Source organism: Bos grunniens, chromosome 13, assembly GCF_055505025.1.
Source record: "Bos grunniens cultivar Pamir isolate PY7600 chromosome 13, Bosgru_T2T1.0, whole genome shotgun sequence".
NCBI classification, from domain to species: Eukaryota; Metazoa; Chordata; class Mammalia; order Artiodactyla; family Bovidae; genus Bos; species Bos grunniens.
In genome coordinates, this window is record NC_141177.1 from 45,489,406 (window position 1) to 45,513,967 (window position 24,562).

General features: G+C 50.3%; 1 protein-coding gene across 3 annotated transcripts in view; it reads left to right on the forward strand.

Moving 5' to 3' along the window:
• Positions 1-11,267: 11,267 nt before the first annotated feature.
• RRBP1 (ribosome binding protein 1) overlaps positions 11,268-24,562 on the forward strand; it is a 48,167-nt gene continuing 34,872 nt past the window's right edge. For 2 of the 3 annotated variants that reach the window (XM_086333825.1, XM_086333827.1), the window contains exon 1: positions 11,268-11,449. The gene's annotated coding sequence lies outside the window, so the exon portion shown is untranslated. Of the gene's footprint in view, positions 11,450-17,810; positions 17,919-24,562 lie in introns of all 3 variants that reach the window. The other variant, XM_086333826.1, reaches the window with a different exon arrangement.

Consider the following 24,562-nt stretch of genomic DNA (forward strand, 5'->3'; position numbering starts at 1 on the left):
TTGGTGTTGGCGCGAGCCTTGCCAAGGCCACGGTGAAATTTTCTAACCCAGGCCAAAGATGGAGCTCATTAACTTTCGTGCCTGCAAGAAAACACTTCTTTAGGAATTGGCGGATTTTGCTTTCTGCTAGAGAGTGAGACGTTTCTGCAAGGGAGATGAATCTAGGTTTGTAGGTGGGTCATTCGAGGGAAAAACGCAGCGGACCCACAGAGCTCACAGGCTGGCCAGCGCCGGGCATTGTCCATACCAGAGGCTGCCCCCTGCAGTGGCCTGATGGCCTTGAGCAAGTGCCCACCTAGTGCATTTCCAGAAAGTCCTCTGCCCTCTCTTCCGTCCCCTTCTAAAATGTGCACAATTCCTGGAAGGCTCACACCTGAGGTCAGGTGAGCCATCTCCCCTGCCTGGACCTAACACCACTGTGTGAATTGCCAGGATCTTTTTACATAGCAGAAAATAATGTAAAACTTTATTTTATTTATATATAGATGAAATGTATATTATAATGTTAAATATTTAATATGTATTGAAACAAACTATCTGTATTCATTAATAGAAAATAGGATAGCTTCCCTGGTGGCTCAGTGGTAAACAATCTGCCTGCCAATGCAGGGGACATGGGTTTGATCCCTGATCCAGGAAGATCCCCCACGTGCCATGGAGTAACTAAGCCCATGCATGCATCGTAACTACTTAAGTCCGAGTGCCCTAGAGCCTGGGCCCTGCAGCAGGAGAAGCCACTGCAATGAAGACCCAGCACTGCCCAAAATAAATAACATAAATAAAATTTTAAAAATAAAAGAAAACAGTGTAGAAGGGAAAAAGTGGACAATGTCACACAGGGAGGGTTGTGTATTCAGGTGATTTTTTTGGGAATTCAGGTGATTTTTTTTTTTTTAATAGAAGATTCCTAAGTGCCTAGCTTTATTTTTAATTAATTAGTTATTTTAACTTCTGGCTGCACTGGGTCTTCATTGCTGTGCACGGCTTTTTGTAGTTGTGGAGAGCGAGGGCTACTCTCTAGTTGAGGTGTGTGGGCTTCTCACTGCAGTGGCTTCTTTTGTCGTGGAGCACGGGCTCCAGGGCGCCCAGGTTCCTGTAGTGAGGGCACGTGGGCTCATTTGTCCCATGGCATGTGGCATCTTCCCAGATCTGGGATCGAACCCGTGCCCTCTGCATTGGCAAGCAGGTTCTTTACCATTGGACCACTAGGGAAGTCCCTTCAGGTGATTTTTTAAGCATTCAATGAAACAATATTCTTGTTTAGAAAATCTGCCTTTGTGTATATGTTGTGGAGAAGAAGAATGCAAAAATCACATGGATCTTTAATATAAACTTGAATGCCTTCCTGATGCAGATGGGTTAGAGGCTGGTGCCCCATTCTCACTGCCTGCCTTCACTTTCCTCTGCCTTTAGGGGCATTGCATGGTAAGCCAGTAATACTTTAGTGTGAATTACTCTGAGTTCATCTCCTTCTCTTTTTCTCTCTCTCACACACAGGCATACACACAGACACACATGCCACAGGTGGCACCCAGAACTCTTGTGAGAGTCTGTGAACTTACAATGGAAGAAGGAATAAAAGTTGCTTAAATTAAACTGGCTAACGAAATTCTGCTGAGGACTGGATTTTTCTGCCCTCAGGGGCCAGCAGCAGTCTAAAGAAGAGTGTCAATGGGGCCACAGGCTCTGTTCTCATCCCTTCAGATCTAATTTGTCTGCTGCTCACATTCAGATTGGAGACTGTATGCTTGGGCTGATCTGAGACAGTCTGCTTCATCTATTAGCTGGTGGAAGGGCCTGCCAGGCCAGAGGCAGAGAGCCGAGCCCAGTCACCCTCATAGGCCCTTTCTGGATTTTCTTTTCTTTTTTGCTTCTGGTTTAAAGACGTTTTTCAAAACTCTCACTAATGATTAAAAAAGGAGAAGAAGCTGATTAACAGAGTTCAAGAAGAGCCACGTGATGATTAAGAGATTCAGGAAAAAACACAGGGGAAAACAGGCTTAAGGAGCTGCAGTTTTTAGGCCTGGAGAAAAGAACCCAGAGGAGGGGATGGAATAATGATTACTAAGGGCCAGGAAGTCACTAATCAACCAATATGCACTCCATGAACACTGAACAGACACTGGAGTCGCGTTGGCATGCCTTAGCTGTGCCCTAAAGCCAAGATGAATAAGACTTCAGACAAAAGTACGTAGAAGGGATTTAAGACAGACACGAGAAAGGACTTCCCAAAGCAAAAAGCAGATCCTTGGCAGAATCAGAGATCACAGTGGATTCAGCAGGACTAATACATGACTCAGGCCTTTTATAAGTTATACTAACAGTAAAGATTCCTGTACACAGAATCTGCCAGCAAACTAGCGCTCAGTTGTGTTGGGGCAGCCTCTCCAGGGGGCCAGTGAGAGGGAAAAATGTATTCAGAAGTTTGGTGGAGGAAGTAGTTCCATGAACTGTTCAAAGGAAGAGAGAAACCAGAGTTGACCCAGCTCGGCTCCCACCATGAAGCAAGGTCTGGAGAATGCAGTGATGGCTCCAGAATGAAGGAGTAAAGACAGCCTTTGAAAGGGGGCAGGAGGGGAGGGTGTGAGACTGTGCAGAGGCACGGCGTGGGCACAGGCAGTAAGGGGCAGGGCCTGCTGAATGTCTGGGGCACCCGGCTTTGGGGAATCCACACCAGTCAGGCAGAGAAAGGAAGACCTGACATCATGGGAACCATCTGAGTCTCCCGAAGGTGAAGCAGGTGTGAGATGGAGACAGTGGTTTCAGAAGGTTGCGTTTGCTCAAAGTGAGGGGATGGATTGGAAAGAGAGAGAGAGAGCAAGAGAGAACACAGTTGGACCTCTCATGGCTCTGTACACACTTCATGCTGTTTACTTTGGAGCATCTACCTCAAGCTGGACGTTAGTCTAATGAATTATTGATTGCCTGCCCCACGCCTACCACAAGCTCACTGAGCATAGGATCCTGCTTTTCTTGTTCTCCATTGAGTTCTCAGCCCTGAGCAGCAGGGCTCGGTAAATGTTTATCAAAGGAATAAAATCAGGTGGTGGGGACAAAGTTCTGACATCCTGAGCTCTTTGTCACTGGTAATCTTAGAAGAAAAGAATCAAGGTGTCTAACGAGCTAGGCTAGTTAAGGAGGCTTTCTGCTCAGGGAGAGCCTTTCGACTTGACGGGCCTCAGATTGTGAATCTGCATGTCCAGTGTGAGGCATCTAGTCAAGCCAGGTGACCTCACAGCCACGAGGTATTGCTTATGATTGGTGCATCCCACCTGAGACAGAGGGGTGTGATTCCAGGATTCCTAGGACAACGGACCTGAGCAGCTCAGTAGGGCAATGTTTGCTGTTCACCAAATGCTTGCTGTTACCTGAGGAGCAAGCTTAACGGGGAATGCATGGAATCCCAGAAGAATAGTTGACAGGAGGAAGGTTTCATTAATTCCTGTAGGGTCTGTTATACCTGCTCATTATCCCCCTGGCTTTTCCACAGCAATAAATTTGTCATTTATAAGTGCGATGTCCTGAGTGAGCTACTTAACACATCTCTGAACACGAGCTGCCTTACTGTAAGCAGATAGTAATAGTAACGCTTCCTTCTCGTGGTTCTAGTAAAGATCGCTTGCAAAGCACTTTGGAAATAGGAAAGTACCAGGCAAATATTATTCATCTATTTCCCCTCCATATTTTCTTTGGGGATTAAGCCAGCATCAGAACAGTCCTCATTTTCACAAAAGCTTCTATCTCTAAGCTCACTTCCAACATCAGCCACACAACAAACCAAACATTTTTGACTCAAGTTATCTTTTACTACCACTAGCCAGCATAAAAATTAGTAATTTGGGATCTCTCTTGCCATATATTTTCTTTGTGTAAGTTTTCTTTTGCCAGTTACTATAATTTATCTATGGGCTTCCCTGGAGGCTCAGTGGTAAAGAGTACACGTGCAATGCAGGAGATGTAAGAGATGCAGATTTGATCCCTGGGTCAGAAAGATCCCCTGGAGGAAGAAATGGCAACCCACTCCTGTATTCTTGCCTGGAGAATCCCATGGATAGAGGAACCTGGCGGGCTATAATCCATAGGGTCACAAAGAGTCAGACATGACTGAAGCGACTGAGTATGCTCACATAATCTATCTATTGAGGTTTTTTTGGTAAGTGTATAACAACATTATTCTGATTTTGAGTAATGCTGCTGCAGAATTTAAATCGTCTGGGATGTCGTAGGTCCCCTGCTCGAGATTTTGCAAAACTATAAGATAAATGTGCTGACTGTGGAGTGTTACTGTTTCAAAACCTTTAAATTCTAAATTCATGTTTAAAGGAGCTACATTCATTCATTCATTTGTTCATTCAAGAAATATTTATCAGTTTTGGATCAACTCAGTTGGTATGCTGTTCACATCTCCTCTGCCATTCCTTTGTATATTCATAGCCTCTGATTGCAAACGCCAGCAACCTTTCTCAGGTTTTTCTCTAGGGGCATGGGCTGGAAATGCCAGGAGCAGTCTTCAACCAGCGATGGGTGGGAGCTGGTGAATAAGTATTCTGGCTTCCTCAGTTCTCAGATTGGGTACCTCTGAGGCATAAAGCTTCCTGTCTCCCAGGGCTGTTCAGCAGGATTAAGCTTCAGATGCCAGGGGTGGAAATTTGCTGGTGACACACTGTTTACCGGCTGTCTTCCTCCACCAGCTCACTTCTCCACATACTTCCTACTGATTCCTGGGATCACCTTCCACATAAAATGCTTTCACTCGCATCTTCTTCTTAAGGTCTTCTTTGGAGGAGAGCCAATCTAAAGTGGTTTTTTTTTTTTTAAATACTAGAATCAAGGCATTGGGTTAGGGGTTCAGGGAACACAAGAATCCATCAGAACAAGCTATTGCCTCCAACAAGTCCACTGCTCAGAGAGGGTGTGAGATGTGTGTTGAAATGTCACCATAAGCACATGCCTTATTTCATTTCCTGACATTTTCAAATCTTGTTGAGTCTGTCTTACACACACACAAACACACACACACACCCTCCATTCCAGTCCAGGTGACTCGTTTCTTTTTCAGATTTTTTTTTTTTTTTTTGATGTGGACCATTTTTAAAGTCTTTACTGAATTTGTTACAATTTTACTTCTGTTGTTTCTGTTCTGTTTCTTTTGTAGGGTGGGGCAGGAGGCCTGTGGGAATCTTAACTCCCCCACCAGGGATCAAACCAGCACCGCCTGCACTGGCAGGTGAGGGCTTAACCACTGGATCTCCAGGGAAGTCCCCAGGTTACTGTTATATGCAGTGGTGTGAAGGAGTCAGCTGCCTGGTAAGAGTTGTTTGTTGCATTTTCAGAAATTTTTAAGCAGTTCATTAAATACAGTCATTATTAAACATTTTTATCATGTAAACTTACAATGACATAGATTATATTAAAAACAAAAGTAATAGATACCTATCCTCATCACATCCTAATTATCTGACTGCATTTTATTATTATATCTGCCTTTAAGATTATTTATGAGATTATGTGATTTATAATAGTACTTTACCTCGAATTTCTTTCCACTTTTGTGTTCCATTACTCAGTAGCTTCAGATCAAATCCAATGGGAGTATTCACACCCCAGAAACTGCCAAATGCTACAAATTAGGAATGCTTCCCTACCCACCACCTCCCATAGCCAACTGTTAAATATTTACCAGCACATCAACCGTATCTTGCCTGGAATCCCACAAAAGCCTTCAAACTGGTCCTTGAATCCTCTATCACACATCCTAATGATTCTGCCCTCCAGGGCTGAAGTAGATCTTTTTTTTTTAGAGTGTTTTTTTTTTTTAACGTGGACCTTTTAAAAAGTCTTTACTGAATTTGTTATGGTATTGCTGCTTCTGTTTTATATTTTGGCTTTTGGTCAAGAGGCATGTGGGATCCTAGCTCCACAACGAGGGATTGAGCCAGCACCCCCTGCACTGGAAGTACAAAGTCTTAACCTCCAGGACTTCGAGGAAAGTTCCTTTTAAAATACAGATCAGATGACCTTACTCTTCTGCTCCAGGTTCCCACTCCCCCTGGCTGGATGGATCCTGAGGCCCCTTATCCTATCTAGCACCTTTCTGCCTCATGGCCTTTGCCTTCCTCTCCCTTCCTCCTTGAGCTTTAGTCACACAGCCTTAAATATATGTATGTATGTATTTATCTGGCTGCACTGGGTCTTACTTGCAGCACGTGGGATCTAGTTCCCTGACCAGGGCCTGAACCCGGGACCCCTGCACTGGGAGCACAGAATCTCAGCCACTGGACCACCAGGGAAGTCCCCACACAGCCTTCTTTTTGTCCCCTGAAACAGCTGCCAAGCTCCTGTTTCAGGGCACAAAACTGACTTTTTTCACTCATTCTTCCTTCTTTACATAAGATCAGCTTCTTTTCAACTCAGCCATCATCTCCCCAGAAGCATTTTCTCTGACCACCCTTTTGCATCCTCGGCACCCCAACTCCCAAAGGCCCACCCCTCTACTACATGAGCCCCCTCTCGTTCCTTGCAGCCTTTGGCACCATCTCTGTTCACCTTGCTTATTTATCAGTTGTCTTTTTCTTTTCCCACTAGAATGCGGACTCCATGAAAAGAACCCTTTGCCATATTCAAGGCTGTCTCCCCAGCACCTGGAATAGGACTGACATGTAGTAGGTACCGAGTTGAATTCATCTGTTGGATGAATGGATCATGTTTCATCCTCACTTTGGTTTCTCAGCCCCCACAGTTTGGTGGCCACCTTTTCACCTGCCCCTTCCTCTAAAGCTGTTCTGTGAAGGTCCCTCATGATTCCTGAGTTTCCACGTTTGATACACACTTCAGTCTTCATCTTGCTGAATCTCCAGGCTGCATTAACCATTCTTCACTTTTTAAAACTCTCTCTTCCGCAACCCCTCCTTCTCCTGATTCACCTTTTCCTCATGTTTCTTGGACTCAGTGGTAGGTTGCACCAGCGGCACCTTTTCTTCACCCTGTTCGTATTTATTCCTCCCTTGAACCTGGGTTTGTCCATGTGAGGTGCTTTGACCAACAGAATGAGGTAGAAAACAAAACAGCTCTAAGCCTTCCAGGGACCTTATGGAAGTGAACCCCCTCTCTAGCCTCTGATATCCCAGAAAAGGAGTGAGCCAAGTGGAGCAGCATCTGAAATGCTCCAGTCAAACCCAGACAAGAGGTGTACCGCTCCCCCCAGCCCACCCTACGCAGGAACCAGCCAAGACTAGCCAAGCCTCAGCTGACCCATAGACATGTGAGCTCTAATAAGGAACCGGAGGACCTCCCTAGTGGTCCAGTATTTAACAATCTGCCTGCCAATGCAGGCGATAAGGGTTCCACCCCTGGTCCAGAAAGATCCCATGTGCCGTGGAGCAACAAAGCCCATGTGCCACAGCTATTGAGCCTGTATTCTAGAGCCCAGAAACAGCAACTCCTGAAGCCCGAATGCCTTTAGACACTGTGCTCTGCCACATTTTTTTTCTTTTTTATGTGACATTTTCCTTCTGTTTGTCATTTATCACCCTTTTATAGTTGTTGATAAAGGAAAAACCTCTTTTTACACTGTAAGGTATCTTCTTCTCTTTCTGCCTACTCTTAAAAAAATAATTCCTTGCAAGTTAGAAAGCAAAGCCCTGGTGAGTTAATGGGCCATACAAGATTATTATTCTTGTATGTTTAGTTTTTCCTAATAAGAATGTTTGTTTTTAATATACAACTAAGATCCAAAAGGACATCTTTTTTTTTTTTTTCCTAGAGTTAGGCTGATGGCAGAACAATTTGCTTACAAACCAAATTCACCCTCTTCAGGAGCTCATAATTTGATGGCATAACTGTCACCATCACCAAGGTGCAGCATGTCCGAATCACCTCTAAATGGGTCCCTTGGGCCTGTGATGCTCCCTTTTGAGATGCATCTCTCTTGACCCTCTCCTTCACCCTCCAGGCTTTGGCAAAACACCACAGCTCGCGGGACCCCTTGTGCACTGTGCCAGGCTAGATCACAGGCCTCTGTCCTGTTTTCCCACCTTCTGGTCGGGCTGGCTTTCCGTTCTCTTTCAAGCTACGGCTGTCACCCTCTGCTCTTCTGTCTGAGTGCACCTTGACATCTCTCTGACTTGCTTGCATGTGACAGCCCCTCACTGGACTGTCATCCTAGGGGGTGGCAGGTACCTGATTCCTGAGCTCTGGCCTGGTGCTGGCCCTGAGCAGATAGGCCCCGGAGGCTGTGCTGTGCGATCGACTGTCTCCTCCCACGTGACTTGATAGTTCTGGGTTTGCTGCAGGGCCAGGGGTTCTGAGCCTGGGGAAGCCCCTGGCTCCCTCATAAGCACCCCCATCCATCAAGTTCTGGCTCAGTTCCTGTTTTTCCGCAGACATGCCACTGGGCTGAGATATACTGAGGAGGCGGGACCAGGCTGAGGCTAGGTCCATGGGCACAGCAGTGGCCGTGAGGGAAGGTCAGGCTGGACTAGGGGTGCATTGGGGCTTTGGGGTGACCTCCTTATGGAGGTTGGACAAGGGGCAGGGACTGAAGAAAGGAGAAGGCAAAGGCAGGGCCACTCGTCCATGCCGAACCATATGTTGCACTGGGGCCAAACCAGACATCAATCACAGGAGGGAGCAGACAGAAAGCTCCTTTATTTGTAAACACCCTTCACTCGCAGGAACTTTGTAACCCTGTGATTCATTTAACAACATTTATGGAACATGCACTTACGGAGCCCCCACTCTGTGCAGACGCTGTCTCAGCCTTGGGGCCACAGCTAGTAGAAGACGCTCGTCTGGACCCCAGATGCCCCAGGCACTCAGACTCTGCCAAGGGCTTCTTGCTGCAAACAGCTGCTTCTCTCTGCTGAAAGGCTGTCTCTGGCTTTAACTCTGGGTGAGTTAAAGTCCTTCCAGAAGAAGCCCTCCACCCACAAGGACTGGTGGGAGTCCCACCCTGTAGGTGGGACACCCCTGGGCAAGTTCCACATGGCACCCATGTGCCCAGCTGAGCCCTGCTTGCCTGCAGAGGTCACTTGCTTGACACTACTTTTCATCAGCCCTTCCCATCCTGCTGTCCCTGCTAGTGTTTCCTGGGATCATCCCCCAGGTGAGTCCCTTGCATCCAAACCCTCCCATTCAGGATCTGCTTCTGGGAAAATCTGAACAGTATGAATGAGTCTTAAGAAGGAGATCTCTGCCCACAGCAAGGCTTCCCAGGGTAATGGGGTCTTTACCGGGTCTGTGTATCACTCCTGGCTGTTTGCCAGCCTGGTAATGAATTCCAGGCACTCAACAAACACCAATGAATGAATGAATGAACAGAACAATGGAAGAATGAACCTCCAAAACCCAGAGTGGGTAGTGATTGTCTTACAAGATACACCCATGTTCAGAGAGCTTAACTGGTTTACCCATGGTCAACTAGAACTAGCTGGTAACATACAACAGCAGGAAACTGGAATTTTTTACTTTTATGTGGAGCTGGAGTTCACCACTGGAAAAAAGACTGACTGTCCAAAGCTAATCCAGGTTAATTCCCCTTGATTAATCATTAATGTGCTAGGGAACTGCTGAGATTAAAAATAGGAATGAACGGTTTAACTTCAACCCAATCCCTCTTTATTCTCTGATGGCTTATCTTTGCACATCTTTCTAACAACGTGTACAGTACCAGTGACAAAGGGGGAGGGAGTATGTGAATTGTCCAAGAAACAGATATTGTGAAGAGGATGCGGTGGCCACGCAGGGGTGGGGGAGGCAGGGGAAGCGGTGTGGGGCAGAACAGCCTCCAGCAGACCCCTTGGCCTCTCAGAAACCTTAATTTCAAAGAAATTGGCTTTGGCTCAAGTTTAAAGAGCTAGCTTTTACGCGGCACTGATATCATGGTTAAACACCAGGCCTAAAATTATCTTAATTGAAAGATTAATTTGGTATGAAGAGAGAGTGTTGGCTTATATAGGGCTAGGATGGGGGTCAGGGAGGAAGTCCCGAAAGGAAGCCGTTTGCTCAGTTTTCTGGGAAGTGGGCGAGTTTATTTGGCTCAGACCTCTCTCCTCCCCACAGCGCGGCGTAAATGCCATAAGTTCAGTTCAGTCGCTCAGTCGTGTCCGACTCTTTGCGACCCCATGGACTGCAGCACGCCAGGCTTCCCTGTTCAGCACCAACTCCCGGAGTTTGCTCAAACTCATGTCCATCGAGTCGGTGATGCCATCCAACCATCTCATCTTCTGTCGTCCCCTTCTCCTCCTGCCTTTAATCTTTCCCCGCATCAGGGTCTTTTCTAATCAGTCAGTTCTTTGCATCAGATAGCCAAGGATTGGAGTTTCAGCTTCAGTATCAGTCCTTCCAACGAATATTCAGGACTGCTTTCCTTTAGGATGGACTGGTTGGATCTCCTTGCAGTCATACAGAGAACTGCAATTGCGGCTCTGCTGCCAGTTGAGGTCTGGACTGTGCCTCGATGTAACCACCCTGAAAATGGGTGCAAGTGAAGCCCGCCCTCCATTCCTCTGCGCGTCGTCTGAACTTTCCGCCCTTTCCGCCCTCGATCCAACATTTACTCGAGAAAATTCTTTCTGGGGCCGATTGCAATGAACATAGGGACGAGCCCTCTCGGGACTGACCGCCGGCAGGACTTGTCCTCTCATCCAGCGCCCGGAGGGGGCGCTGCTGCGGGGGTAAGTTAGCTGGTTTTTAGACGAAGCATTTCTCCCTACGGTTCCCGTGTTGCGCAACCATCTGCTCAGGGCGACACCCACCGCCACATCAGCCCGGAGCGGGCCAGGGGCGCGGGCGGAGCGCCGCCTGGATTCGAACCTCCGCGGCCCCGCCGACCCAGAGCCTGGCCCGGGTCGGCGCCGGCGCGCGAAGCAGGCGCCCGGAGTGGGCGGGGCCGGCCGGGGCCCCCTCCCTTGCGTGTGGCCGAGCGTCCCGGCCCCGCCCCGCCCCGGCCCAGCGCAGGGGCCGAGCGCCGCACCACGCGGCCCCGCCCCCCGTCCCGCCCCCTACCCCGGCCCCGCCCCCGCAGCGCCTCCCCTCTCCCATTGGCCGAGGTGGAGGCCCGCCTCCCAGCCCAATGGGCGCCGCCGCGGCTCGGCCGCCGGCGCTCTGACTGGCCAGCGGCCGGCGGAGTGGCGGGGTGCGAGCCAATGGAGAAAGGCGGCTCGATGAATGGCTGGCCCGGGTGGGGAAGGCAGGAGGCGGCGATCCCTGCGGAGGGGGCCGTTCGCCAGCTCCGAGGCAGAAAGTGCCACGACTCCACACGCGCGCACGCAGCCAGCGAGCGGCCGGAGCGGACGGCGGACGGGGCGGGCAGCGTCGGGATCGAGGCGCCTGCAGCTGCTTAGGGGGCGGCTTCTCGGCGGAGGCTTGGCCGGCTCCTCTCTCTCCCGCTTCCGCGGCGGCGGCGGCGGCTCCTGCCCTCTCGCTCTCCCTCCCGCGTCTCCGGCTGCAGGTAAGAAACTTGGCCGGGCCCTGCAACAGCGGCGGCGGCGGCGGCGGCGGCGGCGCGCGGGCTGGGCCGTCGGGGCGCCGGGGCCGGGCCGGGCCGGGCCGGGCCGCGCCGGGAGTGACACGTCTCCTTGGCGGCCCCTCCCCCGGCGGCGGTGCCGCCCGCCGTCGCCGCGGTCGCGGACCTGGGCGAGGTGGGGGTGTCCCGGTGGGCCCCGGGGTTGGGGGGGGGCGTGTGCCGGGCCCGAACCCCATGCCGGGGGGCGTCGGCCGAGCGCGCCCGCGGTGTGAACCCCACGTCCTCGCCGTCGGCGGGTCCGGCCGCGGCCCCGCGGCGCGACGTGGCCGCCGGTCCCTCCCTCCCTCCGTCTCCGCCTGGCCGTCGGGCCGGCCTGCGAGCTCCGAAGTTGGGCGAAGAAAGTTGGCGGCGGGGCGGGGCGGCGCGCAGCTGGCAGAGGAAGGGGTTAAGCTTCGGGAAGCGGCCGGATGACGTTGCCGGGCTGGAGTCCGGGCCGGGCTGGGGGGGGGGAGGTGGTGGCGGAAGGCGGCGGAGGCCGGCGGGGAGAGGGGGCGGGATTGAATGGGGGCCGGGGCTGAGCGCGCCCACTTCGGGCTGCGGCCCCGGCTCCGCGGGGCCGATCGGCGCCGACGGGGCGGGGCGGGCCCGGGGCCGCGGAGGTGGGGTGGCCCGCCGTGCGGGGACCTGGACCGTCCAGGGCCAGACGCCCGGCGGGCCGCGATGGCAACTTCCCGGAGGGGTGGCAGGCGACTCCCTGCTCCCCCTGGCGGCGGGGCCGGGGAGCGCCGTTTTCCTGGCTGGCCGCGAGGACCCGGCGCGAGGGCGCCCGGCCGGGGACGATGAATGGGCCGGCAGTGCCAGGCCAGGAGGAAGCGGCATCCCTGGCGCGGCCGCCCGGCGCTGGCACACCGTCTGGCTCTTGCCCGGGGCACCCAGCCTCGCTCTGGGCTGGGAAGGGCGGGCTGGGGTCCGCGCTTTCCAGTGCAGCATCTGGGAAGCCTCGGGGAGCCCTCCCCAGATGGCAGATAAAAATCGGTAGCTTGGGTGGTATCATGGTCAAGGGTTTGACTTCCGCAAGCCCGCATTGTGGAGAGTCGGCCAGGCTGTTTAAACTCCGGGGTGCGGGTCCACGTCGGAAAGAGGGGCTGCTGAAGAGAGAAGCCGTGGAGACCCAGCACTCGTGGGAGTGGGCCACAGGTGTGAGAGGTTACTGTTGCATGAGTTTCTAGAGTGTTCAGAGGCCTGAAGGGAGGTGGGGTCTGGGTTTGCCTCCAGCCAGCCCGCTGCAGACGCAGCCTTGCCACGTCCCAGAATCTGGGTCCCACCCCCTGCCACGCCACAGACCCTTTGCTCAGGGTTCTCAACTTCTCTGAACTCGGATTTCCTTATCTGTGGCCTGGTGATAGAACCACCCACTCACAATGGGGTCAGGCAGGCTCCTGGTAGGTGCTGGGACATATGGGGACCTTGTGCAAACCAAGGCAGTTTGGCAATAACTCCTGGAGGTCAGAGGTCATCAGCCTAGGAAGCACCAAGGAAATGAAACTTTGCAGGCTCTTGGGAACCTCCCAGGTTTTGCCTTGTGTGCTGAAACTGTCCGGGCATTTTCTGGAGTTGGGGACAGCCAGAGAGCTTATTGGAGCTTTTTGACTGTTGAATGTCCCGAGACTCAGGTCTTTGGTCCAGGTCTTTTGTCCAGAAGGGCAGCTGTGTGCTTTACTCACGACCCGCGTGGCTGGGGAGCACCTCGAGTCCCCTGATGCTGTCCACTGTGCTGGGTCGTCTTGACTTCCGTTTAACCTGACACTGGGAAGTTCTGGTGACCCTGCAGTGAGCTGCTCTCTGGTGACGTCTCCATTCCTTTGTGAGCTCTCCACAGGTCAGCCCCACCACAGACAGCCAGTTCGTGTTCCTTCCAGGAAGAAGCTTCCAATTCTGAGGTCCGAAACATGCCACATCCCTCTCTATTTAAGTGAAGGAGGAAAGCTGGAGGCAGATGGTGGAGCCATGCAGGGTTTCTGGGCCAGTTGAGATTGGGTTGGAGGGAGGACCAGAGAGGGGGATGAGAAAGGTGTTTCTGGGACTAGAAACCGTGTCCTGTGTGTAGAACTGGAAGTACCATGCTGTAACAGAACTCTTTCCTTTCAGAGTTAGGAGTCTGCCTTTGAACGTCTCTACAGAGAGTAAGGGATTAGATTGGTATCTTGGTGCATGAATATTTTTTGGTGATGGGAGAGTTTTAAATAAATCTTGAATCACTGAGTCACATTTGAGCAATTATGTTCTTTGCTAAAGGGTCAATAGGCTATAGTGATGATACAGCACCAAATTCCTTGTAAGTGGTTGAATGCAAACAATTTGATTGGAATACTGGTTTATTTAGTAGCTGGGAGGACATGGCAACCCAGTCCAGTATTCTTGCCTGGAAAATCCCATGGACAGAGGAGCCTGCTGGTCTGTACAGTCCATGGGGTCACAAAGAGTCGGACACAACTGAGCAACTAACGCTTTGAACATAACAGAGTAAATGTGGATGAAATGAGGCAGACCAGCAACCTGGTACATTTTTTCCAGCTGTCTCACTGGACAACTAAAGCTCAGCCCAACTTGATTTTTAAGGTTTACCGTTTAGAAACAGATTCACAACTTTGATCTCCATCTCGGGTGTCCATCCAATGGGTGAGAATATGGAGGCCCAGCAGGTCAGGCAGTCATTAGGCTAGTTCCTGCTGCCCAGCTGCTGGGTGATGTGGGCACAGCCTTCTGAATGTTCGCCAACAGGCCTTGTAATTCCACACTCCAAGGGAGCACCTCGATCTGAAAATGAAGAGTTTCAGTGGAAGGAAGGTGGGGAGTCAGTGTGAAGCATGGCAGTGAGTGTGAAGACCATGCTTTCATCTCACATCTTTCTCCACCATCTCCTGTGTGCCGGGCCTTCATATACCGCAGACAAGTGTGTGCGTGTCTGCAAAAGCTCCTGTCTAGAACTGTTCAGTAGGGTAGCCACACAGAAGTATTTAAACTTTAATAAAATGGAAGTTCATTTCTTAGTCACAAAGCCACATTTCAGTGCCCAGTGCCATGTGGTGGTCAGCGCAGATTTCAATCTGTTCCCCTGCCACAGGGAGTCCTGAACAGTGCTGGTCTGAAGGTGGCTGGTGTTCCCTGAACATTGCTGCTGCTGCTAAGTCACGTTAATCGTGTCCGACTCTGTGCGACCCCATAGACGGCAGCACACCAGGCTCCTCTGTCCTTGGGATTCTCCAGGCAAGAATACTGGAGTGGGTTGCCATTTCCTTCTCCAATGTATGAAAGTGAAAAGTTAAAGTGAAGTTGCTCAGTTGTGTCTGACTCTTCACGACCCCATGGACTGCAGCCTACCAGGCTCCTCCATCCATGGGATTTTCCAGGCAAGAGTACTGGAGTGGGTTGCCAATGCCTTCTCCCCCTTGAACATTATGCCTCTGCTTTTCCTGATCATTTAGAGACAGTGTTGCGTTGAACCCTGTGAAGTGCCCATTCTGTAGGTCAGGAACAGTTGACTAATGGCAGTTCATGCGTGTCCACCTACTGAGATGTCACCTTAGAAAGTACTTTTGGACTGACTCGGGTGCACCTTACAAATTGCATGTTCAGGGCAAGAAGCAGGAAGCAGGGTCCTGCTCTGGAAAGATTCCTGCCTAAAAGCAGCACCATCAAAATGACCCAGTGTAACAGACATGGAAAATAGATATTGTGCAGAAAGCATATGGGAACGTAAATATTTAATTCTAAGTCAGAGAACCTGGGCAAGAGGGCCATTTGACATTACCGAAAATTAACCTGGGGACTTCCTTGGAGGCTGTTTCCTTAGACTCAAAAGTTCAGGTGAGTTTCCTGAGACCGGCAGGCCGACTCCCATGGCCAAAGGCCAGGCATACATGGCCTGTTTCCTTTAAGTGCCCTGTGTGATGTGTCTCTCCCACCTGCTCAGCAACTCAGAGCAACTGTAATTTATAAAGAAGGTTTTGCAATTTCTACGTTGGATTATTTTAGCAAGGCTGCAATAGCAGCCGGTCTCTGAACCCTGCCTAGTCCAGTGTCCTGGTGTTTGCCTGCTTGACTGGCATCAGGTGTGCCCTGGCTATTGGCCGCGCTCTGTTATATTCCATGTAACTTCGAAAGGATTGTTGGTTAGTATTTGGAGAGAATTTTTCTGAGCAAGCGGCCTCATGTCAGTACTGCACGTAGAGCAGCATCAATCCAGTTAACAGAGATCCCAGAGTGACTGGCAGCTGCCTTCGTGTTGGTCGGAGAGACCATGCTGGAAGTGATCACCTAGCTATTGTGATCGTGAACATCATCGGCTGGCCTCAAAGTTGGAATAAAAGACCATCTTAGACTCAGGGCTTTAATGTTGTGCCCTGACCCTGGCTGAGGTGTGAGTGAACCAGGTGTGTTTTGGGCTGACTTGAGACTGGTTCCTGGCTGGGGCCACACCTGCATGGAGGGCACTTGGCCAGCACATGAGGTTTGTCCAGCCCCATGTTGCTAAACCACTGAGCCACCTTTTAAAATTGGAGAAGCTGTTGTTAAAAATCTAGATTTTGGAGCTTTCTTGGGGACAATGGGGATTTTTGGGCCCACGGGATCTGTTTCTTGGTGGCAGCAGTGGACTGCAGTCGCCTCCCTGAGCAGGGCCTGTGCTCTTTTCCCAGCCCCCACCCCTCACTATACCTTGCTTGGGTCCCTGGGGGCACTGTCTGCTCCCACCTCTGAGAGCTCAGAGAAGCCAGAGGGCATCTGCCTGTGACCGGAGTAGTCCACCAGGGTCTCCCCCGAGCTGCAGCTTGGGGTGGCGGGGGAAGGGTTCTAATCCCCAGAGTAAGTGGTATGACCTTGGACATGACTTTGCCTTCCCGGGGCTTCAGTTTCCTCCTCATGTAAAATGGAACTAGGCCAGGTGGCTCCATCTTCCAGGCCACACACCTTGGTTTATCCTTCACTCTGTGCTTTCTCATACGTGTATTCTTCATGCCGGCAAACCTACCAGCTCCGTCCACTCACCCCGTCCCCCCCAGGCTGGCTGGGTGTGGAACCCTCATCCCCTGGTGTATTTCACTGGCTCTGGATGGTCTTCCTGCTCTGTCCTCACCCTCGCCTTCTGGTCTGTTCCCAGGGCAGGTCGAGCCACCCTGCATTAAGACCCTCCAAGGCCCCGCCTTCCCTCTGCCGCACTGCCAGCCCCACCCTCCGCTCTGGTCACACCGCTGCCCTCTGTTTCCTGGGCGTGCTCTGGCCTCAGGGCCTTTGCATGCACTGTGGTTCTCCCAGGGGAACTGGTTCCCAGACGGCCACGTGGCCACTCTACCTACTGTCCTCAGGTCGGCTCATGGGGCTGTCCCACTTCTCTGCACGATCACCACCTGATGTGTCGCATGTGTGACTGACTTTGTCACTTCTGTCCCTGGAGCATAAGCTCTCCCAGTGCAGGGACGTGTCTGCTCGGTTTCCCCGGGCAGCCCTGGCGCCTAGAACAGCAACGTATGGTAGATGCCTGTCCTGCCAGGCTAATGGAGAGGTGATTTTCTAGTGCGTGAGTTCTGTGAGTGTATTATAATTCCATCTCAAGTAGCCTGGATTGCTTAAGCATCAAATATAAACATGAAACATAAAATTCCAAAGCCAAGTGACGGTGGGGTTCCCTCCAGCCTGGCTCCTGCTGGGAGCTGATAGTTACTCGTGGCCACGCTGCCGCACGTGGGCCGTCCTCTGGTCAGCAGAGCCCAGGGCTCTGGAGTGACCCTCAGCAGAGGGCTCGGGCATCTGCTGTTCCCCCAGCACCCTGCCCTGCAGGCCATTGGATTGGCCTCGGTGCCACCTGTTCTCCGCTGTCTGTCACCCATGCGGGGCCTCGCTGGACTGGGCCCTTCCCAGGTGCCTCTGCTCGTTCCGGGAGGAGAATTCGCCATGAGATCCTTACCTCCCGACCTAGCTGAGGAGTTAGACTGGCTCGTGGGGCAGCCGAGCATATCGGTGACGTACCCTTACTAGGAGCCAAAACACTCTTTTTGGTTTGAACAATGTGCTACCTCTGAAAAGAGGTGGATTTTATGTTTTGTGAGCAGGAGTGTTCCTTAGTGGCAGGAGGGTAACTGACATTCCATCCCCGCTCCTTTTAGACAAACTCTGTGGGGCCGAGGAGCACAAGGGCTTGATGAGGCTAACCTCCTGCCTCCCCAACCGTGCGTCCTTGGGGCAGGGGCATGGGAGCTGAGAGGGGGGTGCTTGAGCAGGGGGTCGGGCTGGTCGTAGCCCCTTCCAGGCTGAGTCCACAGCCCTCGTCTCCTCCTGCCTTTGCTTTTAGGCAGAGAAACAGTTGATCCTAGACTCCGACCCCTTCTGATGGGAGGAACTGGCCCACTCATTTCACGCAGAACCCTGAGAGATCAGGTTCTGGCCCTCAGCCCAGGTGGTAAGTTTTCCTGGCACTTTTCATTCAGTGGTTAAAAGGTTCAACTCAACTGTAGCAAAACCGATTTCCTTTTTAATTAAGACTCACCCTGCATAGGAATTAAAGGTAACTTTGTTTCTGTTGAGTATGTTTTCATTTCCCAGGAATTCTAGACCAGTTGTAGTCATAAGAAAGAAAGATAATCCTGTGGGGAATTTTGTAGTAACCACAGTGATCGGGGGAGGTGGTCAGTACAGGAGAGTGACTGGGTGACCGATGCCGAACTGGCAGTCTCAGCAACACGTTGGGGCGTGGACGGGCCGGCAGTAGCCATGGCCAGACCCAGCCACCTCTTCCCTCTTAGGTTGGAAGCCCCAGGCCTTGTTCTGAGCATTCTGGTGTCAGAAGCCACCAGGGACAGTATGGGCTGTGGGGAGTTAAGGCAGGAAGTACCCGCCCGCAGGACCTTGGTCTCCACTTCCCCTCTCATGGGAGCTGCATGGTCAGAGCACGTGAGCAACCTGAGTGGTATAGGAGTGGCTGAGCCGGTACAGACCCGCAAGGCATCAGAGATGCTCCTTCCAGAGTCACCTGGACTTATTTTCCTACCACATTGGCATACGTATATTTATATGCATTAACTCTTTACTAAAGTGAAGTCACTCAGTCGTGTCCTACTCTTTGCGACCCCGTGGACTGTAGCCTACCAGATTCCTCTGTCCATGGGATTTTCCAGGCAAGAATACTGGAGTGGGGTTGCCATTTCCTTCTCCAGGAGATCTTCCCGACTCAGGGATTGAACCTGGGTCTCCCGCATTGTAGGCAGACGCTTTACCGTCTGAGCCACCAGAAAGTCCTTACTAAAGTAAAACTCTGTACTAAAGTAAAATACAAATATCGCAAAAGGCACCACTGTGTCTACAGCTTAATAAAGGTCCATGGGGCAGCACCGTGTTTAACCAGCAGACTAAGAAATGTGATCCCCCAGCAGTTCATCTGGTGCCCCTCAGCTGTTGCCCCTCCTGGAGGGTCACTGCCCTCCTGACCTTTAGCTCGCGGGTCCCTCCGCCCCCAGGTGAACTCAGGGGGAATGAACTCACACGTGTGTTGCTCTTTGGGTCTCCACTTGACAATGCATGTGAACGTGAGGTCCGTCCGTGCTCTGGGGCTGTGGTGGGTCATCCCTGTATTGTGTGTTCTCCATGTGTCACTCTGGAGGGGCACTCAGGTAGTTTCCAACTTGGGGCTTCTGTTACGATATATAACAAATTACATTATAAAGTGTAGTCTTGCCCCTGACTTTGATGACTGACAGTGCGGACTTTTCCCCCCAGCGCTGGTCCTCTGTTGTACCCCTGCCAGTGTTGTAGAGCCTGGACTGTAGTCCACAGTGGCTGACTGCAGAAAGGAACCAGGTGAGGCTGAGTTACCACTTCTCCTGATGACAGGTCCCTGCCTCCCGCCACCCTCACCCTGTCCTAGAGGTGGCAGTCCTTGGCTGCAGAGTTCTTCATCAAAGATGAGCCTTTGCAAAAGCCTTGTGGAAGGGTCAGATTTTACCAGTGGTGGTGTTTTAGTTGCTAAGTCGTGTCTGATTCTTGCAACCCCCAGGACTGTAGCCCACCAGGCTCCGCTATCCATGGCATTTCTGCCCACGAGCAAATGCTGTCCCAGCAGAAAGGAAGCCCCTTGCTGTAAATGCGGGAGAAGCTCGCAGAGAAGATCAACAAAGCCAGAGTTTCATTTTTAAAAAAGATAAGTCATGGTGACACGTATCAAGCAAAACTGGTCATGGAAAGGGAAAATAATATTGAGTGTCAAATGGGACTTCACTACAGATGTGGTGACATTGAAAAGATGAGTGGTTTTCATGAACAACTTGTGCCAGTAAGAGTCTACCAGTGTCCTAAGTGTTTATTAGAACCTGGAGGATCCAGGGGAGGAGGCTGCACCACACTGTACATACTAGACATCTTTTTTCATCCCAACGTGGCAATGATTTTGCAACTTTTAGCAACATAAGTCAATTTCTAGGAAAACGTAATTTAACAACACAGCTAAGAAGACAACCAAGAACCTGATGAAAGGGGTGCCTTCAGGAGCTCTATACTGAGCATCACACTAAATAGCAAGACACCCAGGTATTTCACTTTGAGATGAGAAAGAATGGGGTGCTTGCTGACACTCCTCTCATGCAGTGTTGGCAGTCCTGCCCTGTGCCAACACTCAAGAAAAGTGAAGCTGAAGATAGAAAGATGGGAAAGAAAGGAACAGGATCTACAGGCAATATGCTTACATGTGTCGAAAAATTTTTTAATCTATACTCTTAGTAGAAACAGGCAAGGTTGCCTGGAGTGGAGGGGTGGGCAAGAATCACCAGAGATCAATTACTTGTCAGTGTCACCAGCAACAGAGAAGGAAACTTAAGAGAGGCAATGTGTGCAATAGTGTAAAAATGGAAAAACCAAAAAAAAATACCTTTCCCCGGTAAGACTGCATGGCACGCGTTCTCTTCCCCGACCAAGGTACCTGTGCTGTTGTGATATGGTTCCCACCTGACCGATGTTTAGCGGAACTGTTGTAGGAAGGGGGAGGCCCCCCCTTCAGGGCCTCAAAAGCCGGCTCTTGTCTGACACTCGGAAAAGAATTGTCTGAGGAGACAACGTGCTGACAAAGCAAGAGATTTTATTGGGAAAGGGCACCCAGGTGGAGAGCAGTAGGGTAACGTAACCCAGGAGAACTGCTCTGCTACATGGCTCGCAGTCTTGGGTTTTATAGTGATGGGATTAGTTTTCCGAGTGGTCTTTGGCCAATCATTCTAATTCAGAGTCTTTCCTGGTGGCGCACGCAGCGCTCAGCCAAGATGGATGCTAGCGAGAGGGATTCTGGGAAGTGGACAGACACGCAATGTCTCCTTTTGACCTTTCCCGAACTCTTTTGGATGGTGGTGGCTTAGTTCCATATTCCTTACCAGGATCTCCTGTCATAAAACGACTCGTGTGAATGGTTACTAAAGGGCCTGGCCAGGGTGGGCGGTTTCAGTCAGTGTGCTTCCCCTAACAGAACCTGCATTCAGAGATGCTCAGGAGCATGCATGTGCTGGGGTTAGACTGAACACAGTGGGAAACCATTGATCCCACTCCCTGGGAGCCCCGTGTCCGCTGCAGAAAGAACTCTGCATGTCTGAATAGCCTGTGTGTGTCTTGAGGAGTCGGGGTTCCTGATTCCTACCTTGTGGGGTATGGTCTTCACTGATGAGGCAAGAAGATTTAGATCTATTTATGTACCTAAGTTTTCCAAAGACTATTATTCTGGAGAAACACAAAAACATGTCAGTGGTTTATTTATTTATTTATTTATTTATTTTTCCTTAGGCAAAGAAATTGAATCTGAAATGGCCAATGAATAAGCCAAGGCTTGGAATAGAGTACATTTCTATTTTTGGTGTTTTAGCTTTCTTTAAAATGAATAGCATTGTTTCTTGAAAATAGGAAGTCAGTTATTTCCATCCTCTTAGAACATGAAATAGATTATTTCTGAATATATCTTTCAGTTACCGATTTTTCTCTTAGTTTTTCTGGGTTTAAAAAAAAAAAAAAAGAATTAGAGGTTGCCCTTAAAATTTAAGATGAGGTGATCTGAAGATTTCATGTTAGATGGAGTTAATAAGGGAAGTGAAGTTGCTCAGTCGTGTACGGCTCTTTGTGATCCCATTGACTGTAGCCTACCAGGCTCCTCCGTCCATGGAGTTTTCCAGGCAGGAGTACTGGAGTGTGTTGCCATTTCCTTCTCCAAAAGTGAAAGTTGCTCAGCTGTGTCTGACTCTTTGCGACCCCATGGACTGTGCAGTCCTTGGAATTCTCCAGACCAGAATACTGGAGTGGGTAGCCTTTCCCTTCTCCAGGGGATCTTCCCAACCCAAGGATGGAACCCAGGTCTCCCACTTTGCAGATGGATTCTTTACCGGCTGAGCCACAAGGAGAAGCCCAAATAAGCATTCTCTAAAAAGTATAGCTGGGCTTGCAGGGTAGTAAAAGAGATTGCCAGAGGCCATAAGCCCCCTGGGAGGGGGTAAGTGGCAGGGACACGGAGGCAAGCTGGCCCTGTGGTGTAAGCTGGTGTCATCATCCAGAGTCTGGGTCTTGGGTCTTTGGCTTTTACGTCCAGGTGGGAGCTGTATCGGGGGAACGGAATCTCCTCCATATTCCCGTGTAAAACCTGCGCTAAAAGGGCTGCTGGTTGGGGTGGGGCGTGGCTTGGAGATGATAAGATGATCTGTCCTGAGGCAGGAGAGGCTGGGAATGTTTGGCCGGGGATGATGCTGCCGCTAAAACTCTGTCCTCACTGCTGCTTTCTCCTAAGGCCTTGTTGAAGCAGAGATAAAATAGCTCTTTGGAGACAAGCCTGAAATTCAGACCAGACAGGATTACCACTGATAAAATCCCCCAGAGACACTATTAAGAGGTATAAAAGTACTGAAAACCAATAATGGGGAAAAAATAGCACCAGGGAAAAAACAAGGCAAACTTGGGGAAAAAAAAAAAAAGAACCTCAAAGGACTGATTGATTACAGAGCTGGTTAGATTCAGCTGAAGAGACAATCGGTGAAGTGGAACACAAGTCCGAGCATCTCTCCTGAGTGGTGGCAGAGGTTGAGGTGCAGTTAGGAGTTACTGAAGAAAAGCAGGAGCATTGCTCCCCAGAACCCATGAAACGTGAGAAAGCACGGTGAGCCTGAATTAGACGATTAAAAAGAACTACATACCTAAAGGTTTTGTTGAATCCTCAGAACCCAAAAGATGGATCTTAAAAGTAATGAGATCTTTTTTTTAAAAGGTCTTATAAATGATAAATTGACAACATGCCTTTTAATACTAAGCACGTCCGCCCCTCCCCCCCACCAAAAAAAAAAAGAGAGAAATAAAACAGTATCTTCAAAGCGGTGAGAGTAAGTAACTCTCAGCATGGAATTCTGTACTCAGCTAACCATTCATGGTGAATGACAGTGAAGGAAAGAAATCCTTTCAGGGCTGCAAGAACTGAGAATGTTGCTAAGAGGAGATTCTTGATGAACCAGGTGGTCAAGGATGTGCTTTGGGGAGATTCAGAGATGCAGGAGGCCTGCGACGCAGGAAGCAGTGACTAGCAGACAGACGGGGGACCATTTGGGAAATAGAAGCATGAGTGTCTGGAACTGCAGAGTACCTGCAGGTGGTCCAGGTGTGTGTGAGGGAGAAGCAGCTTGGGGGGAAAGGAACCCCTCTTCATGGAGGCCCCAGACCCAAGCCTTCTGTGGCGCTCCCTTTGCTGGGAAGTGTCTGCTGTCAGGTGTGTGTGTTAAGAGAATGTAAGGGGAAAAGGCATTTTAATCACATTTTTTTTTTTATTAATCACAATTTTTTAAAAGAGCACTTGCACATAGACACACACAAAAGCAGAAGAGTGTAACTTTCAAATGCAGAGGACAAGATGTCTAGTGGAATGCAAAATAAGAAAATAAGTGAGGAATAAGCAAAGAAAAAGTACTGTAGACAAGAATAACAAGATGAAGGTGTAAATGAGTCCAAATACACAGCAAATCACAGTAGATGTTGATGAACTGGACCTACCAGTTACAAAGACAAATTGCCATGCTCGTCTTAATATAAAATCCAGCTATATGCTATTTTTAAGAGTTCCACTTAAAACATGACCCCAGAAAGGTTGGAAGTGAAGAACAGAAAATGATTCTAGGCCAATATTAACCCTCCCCAGAAATTGATGTAACTTTTAAAATAATCAGACAATGAAGTGAAAAAAAATCATTAGGGATAAAGAGGATCACTTTATAATAGAGGATAAAATAGTAGACACTTTATTAGGAAGATGTCACAGTTCTGATTTTTTTTTTTTTTTTTTCGTATTAAAGACACATTCTTTAATGACTGAAGAAGGGTCTTCATCATACACTTAAAATAAGGCAAATGCTCAGGACTGTGGCTCTGCACTCTGAGTCACAGCCACAGTGGGCACAGGGGTGAACATGCCTAGGAGAGCTCCGCCTTCAGTGCATTTCTTCATAAGTTTTGTTCAAGACAAAACCTTCCTTGACCCCAAACAAACAAACACAAGACTGACTTCAAGTGATGGACACAGCACATGGCCACGGAGGACCTCAGAGCTCCCTGTACTGATACACTAACGCCAGCGTCAGAAATGGGCCTGTGGCCTTGGGGAACGATCCAAAACCTGACTCAGCTTTCTGAAGCAAATGGTGTGACGAAGGCAGGTCAGGGGAGCCGAGTCTGCAGGAGGACACGGCGGCCCGACCTGTTCTGGCGACAGTGTCACCGGTGGCTCCCGTGCCTGCTGACACAGACACCACCAGGGCAGACACCCCGAGCCACCAGGCAGGACGCCGGAGAGGCCAGAGAAGTGGTGCGGGTGGGCAGCAGGGCGCCCGGTTCTGGAGGAGACGCTGACTGCAGCCCCTCACGTGTGCAGGGTGATTTTATATTCTAATAAGATGCCCTCCCAATAAAGCACAGATTGACAGATTCCCAGGAGAAACTGACAAATCCATGCTCATGGAGGGAGATTCTTAAAGCTCTCAATAGCTGTTAGATTAAATTGACAGAAAATGAATGGGGTTCTACAGAAGGTTATACACTGGAACATGCGGCCTT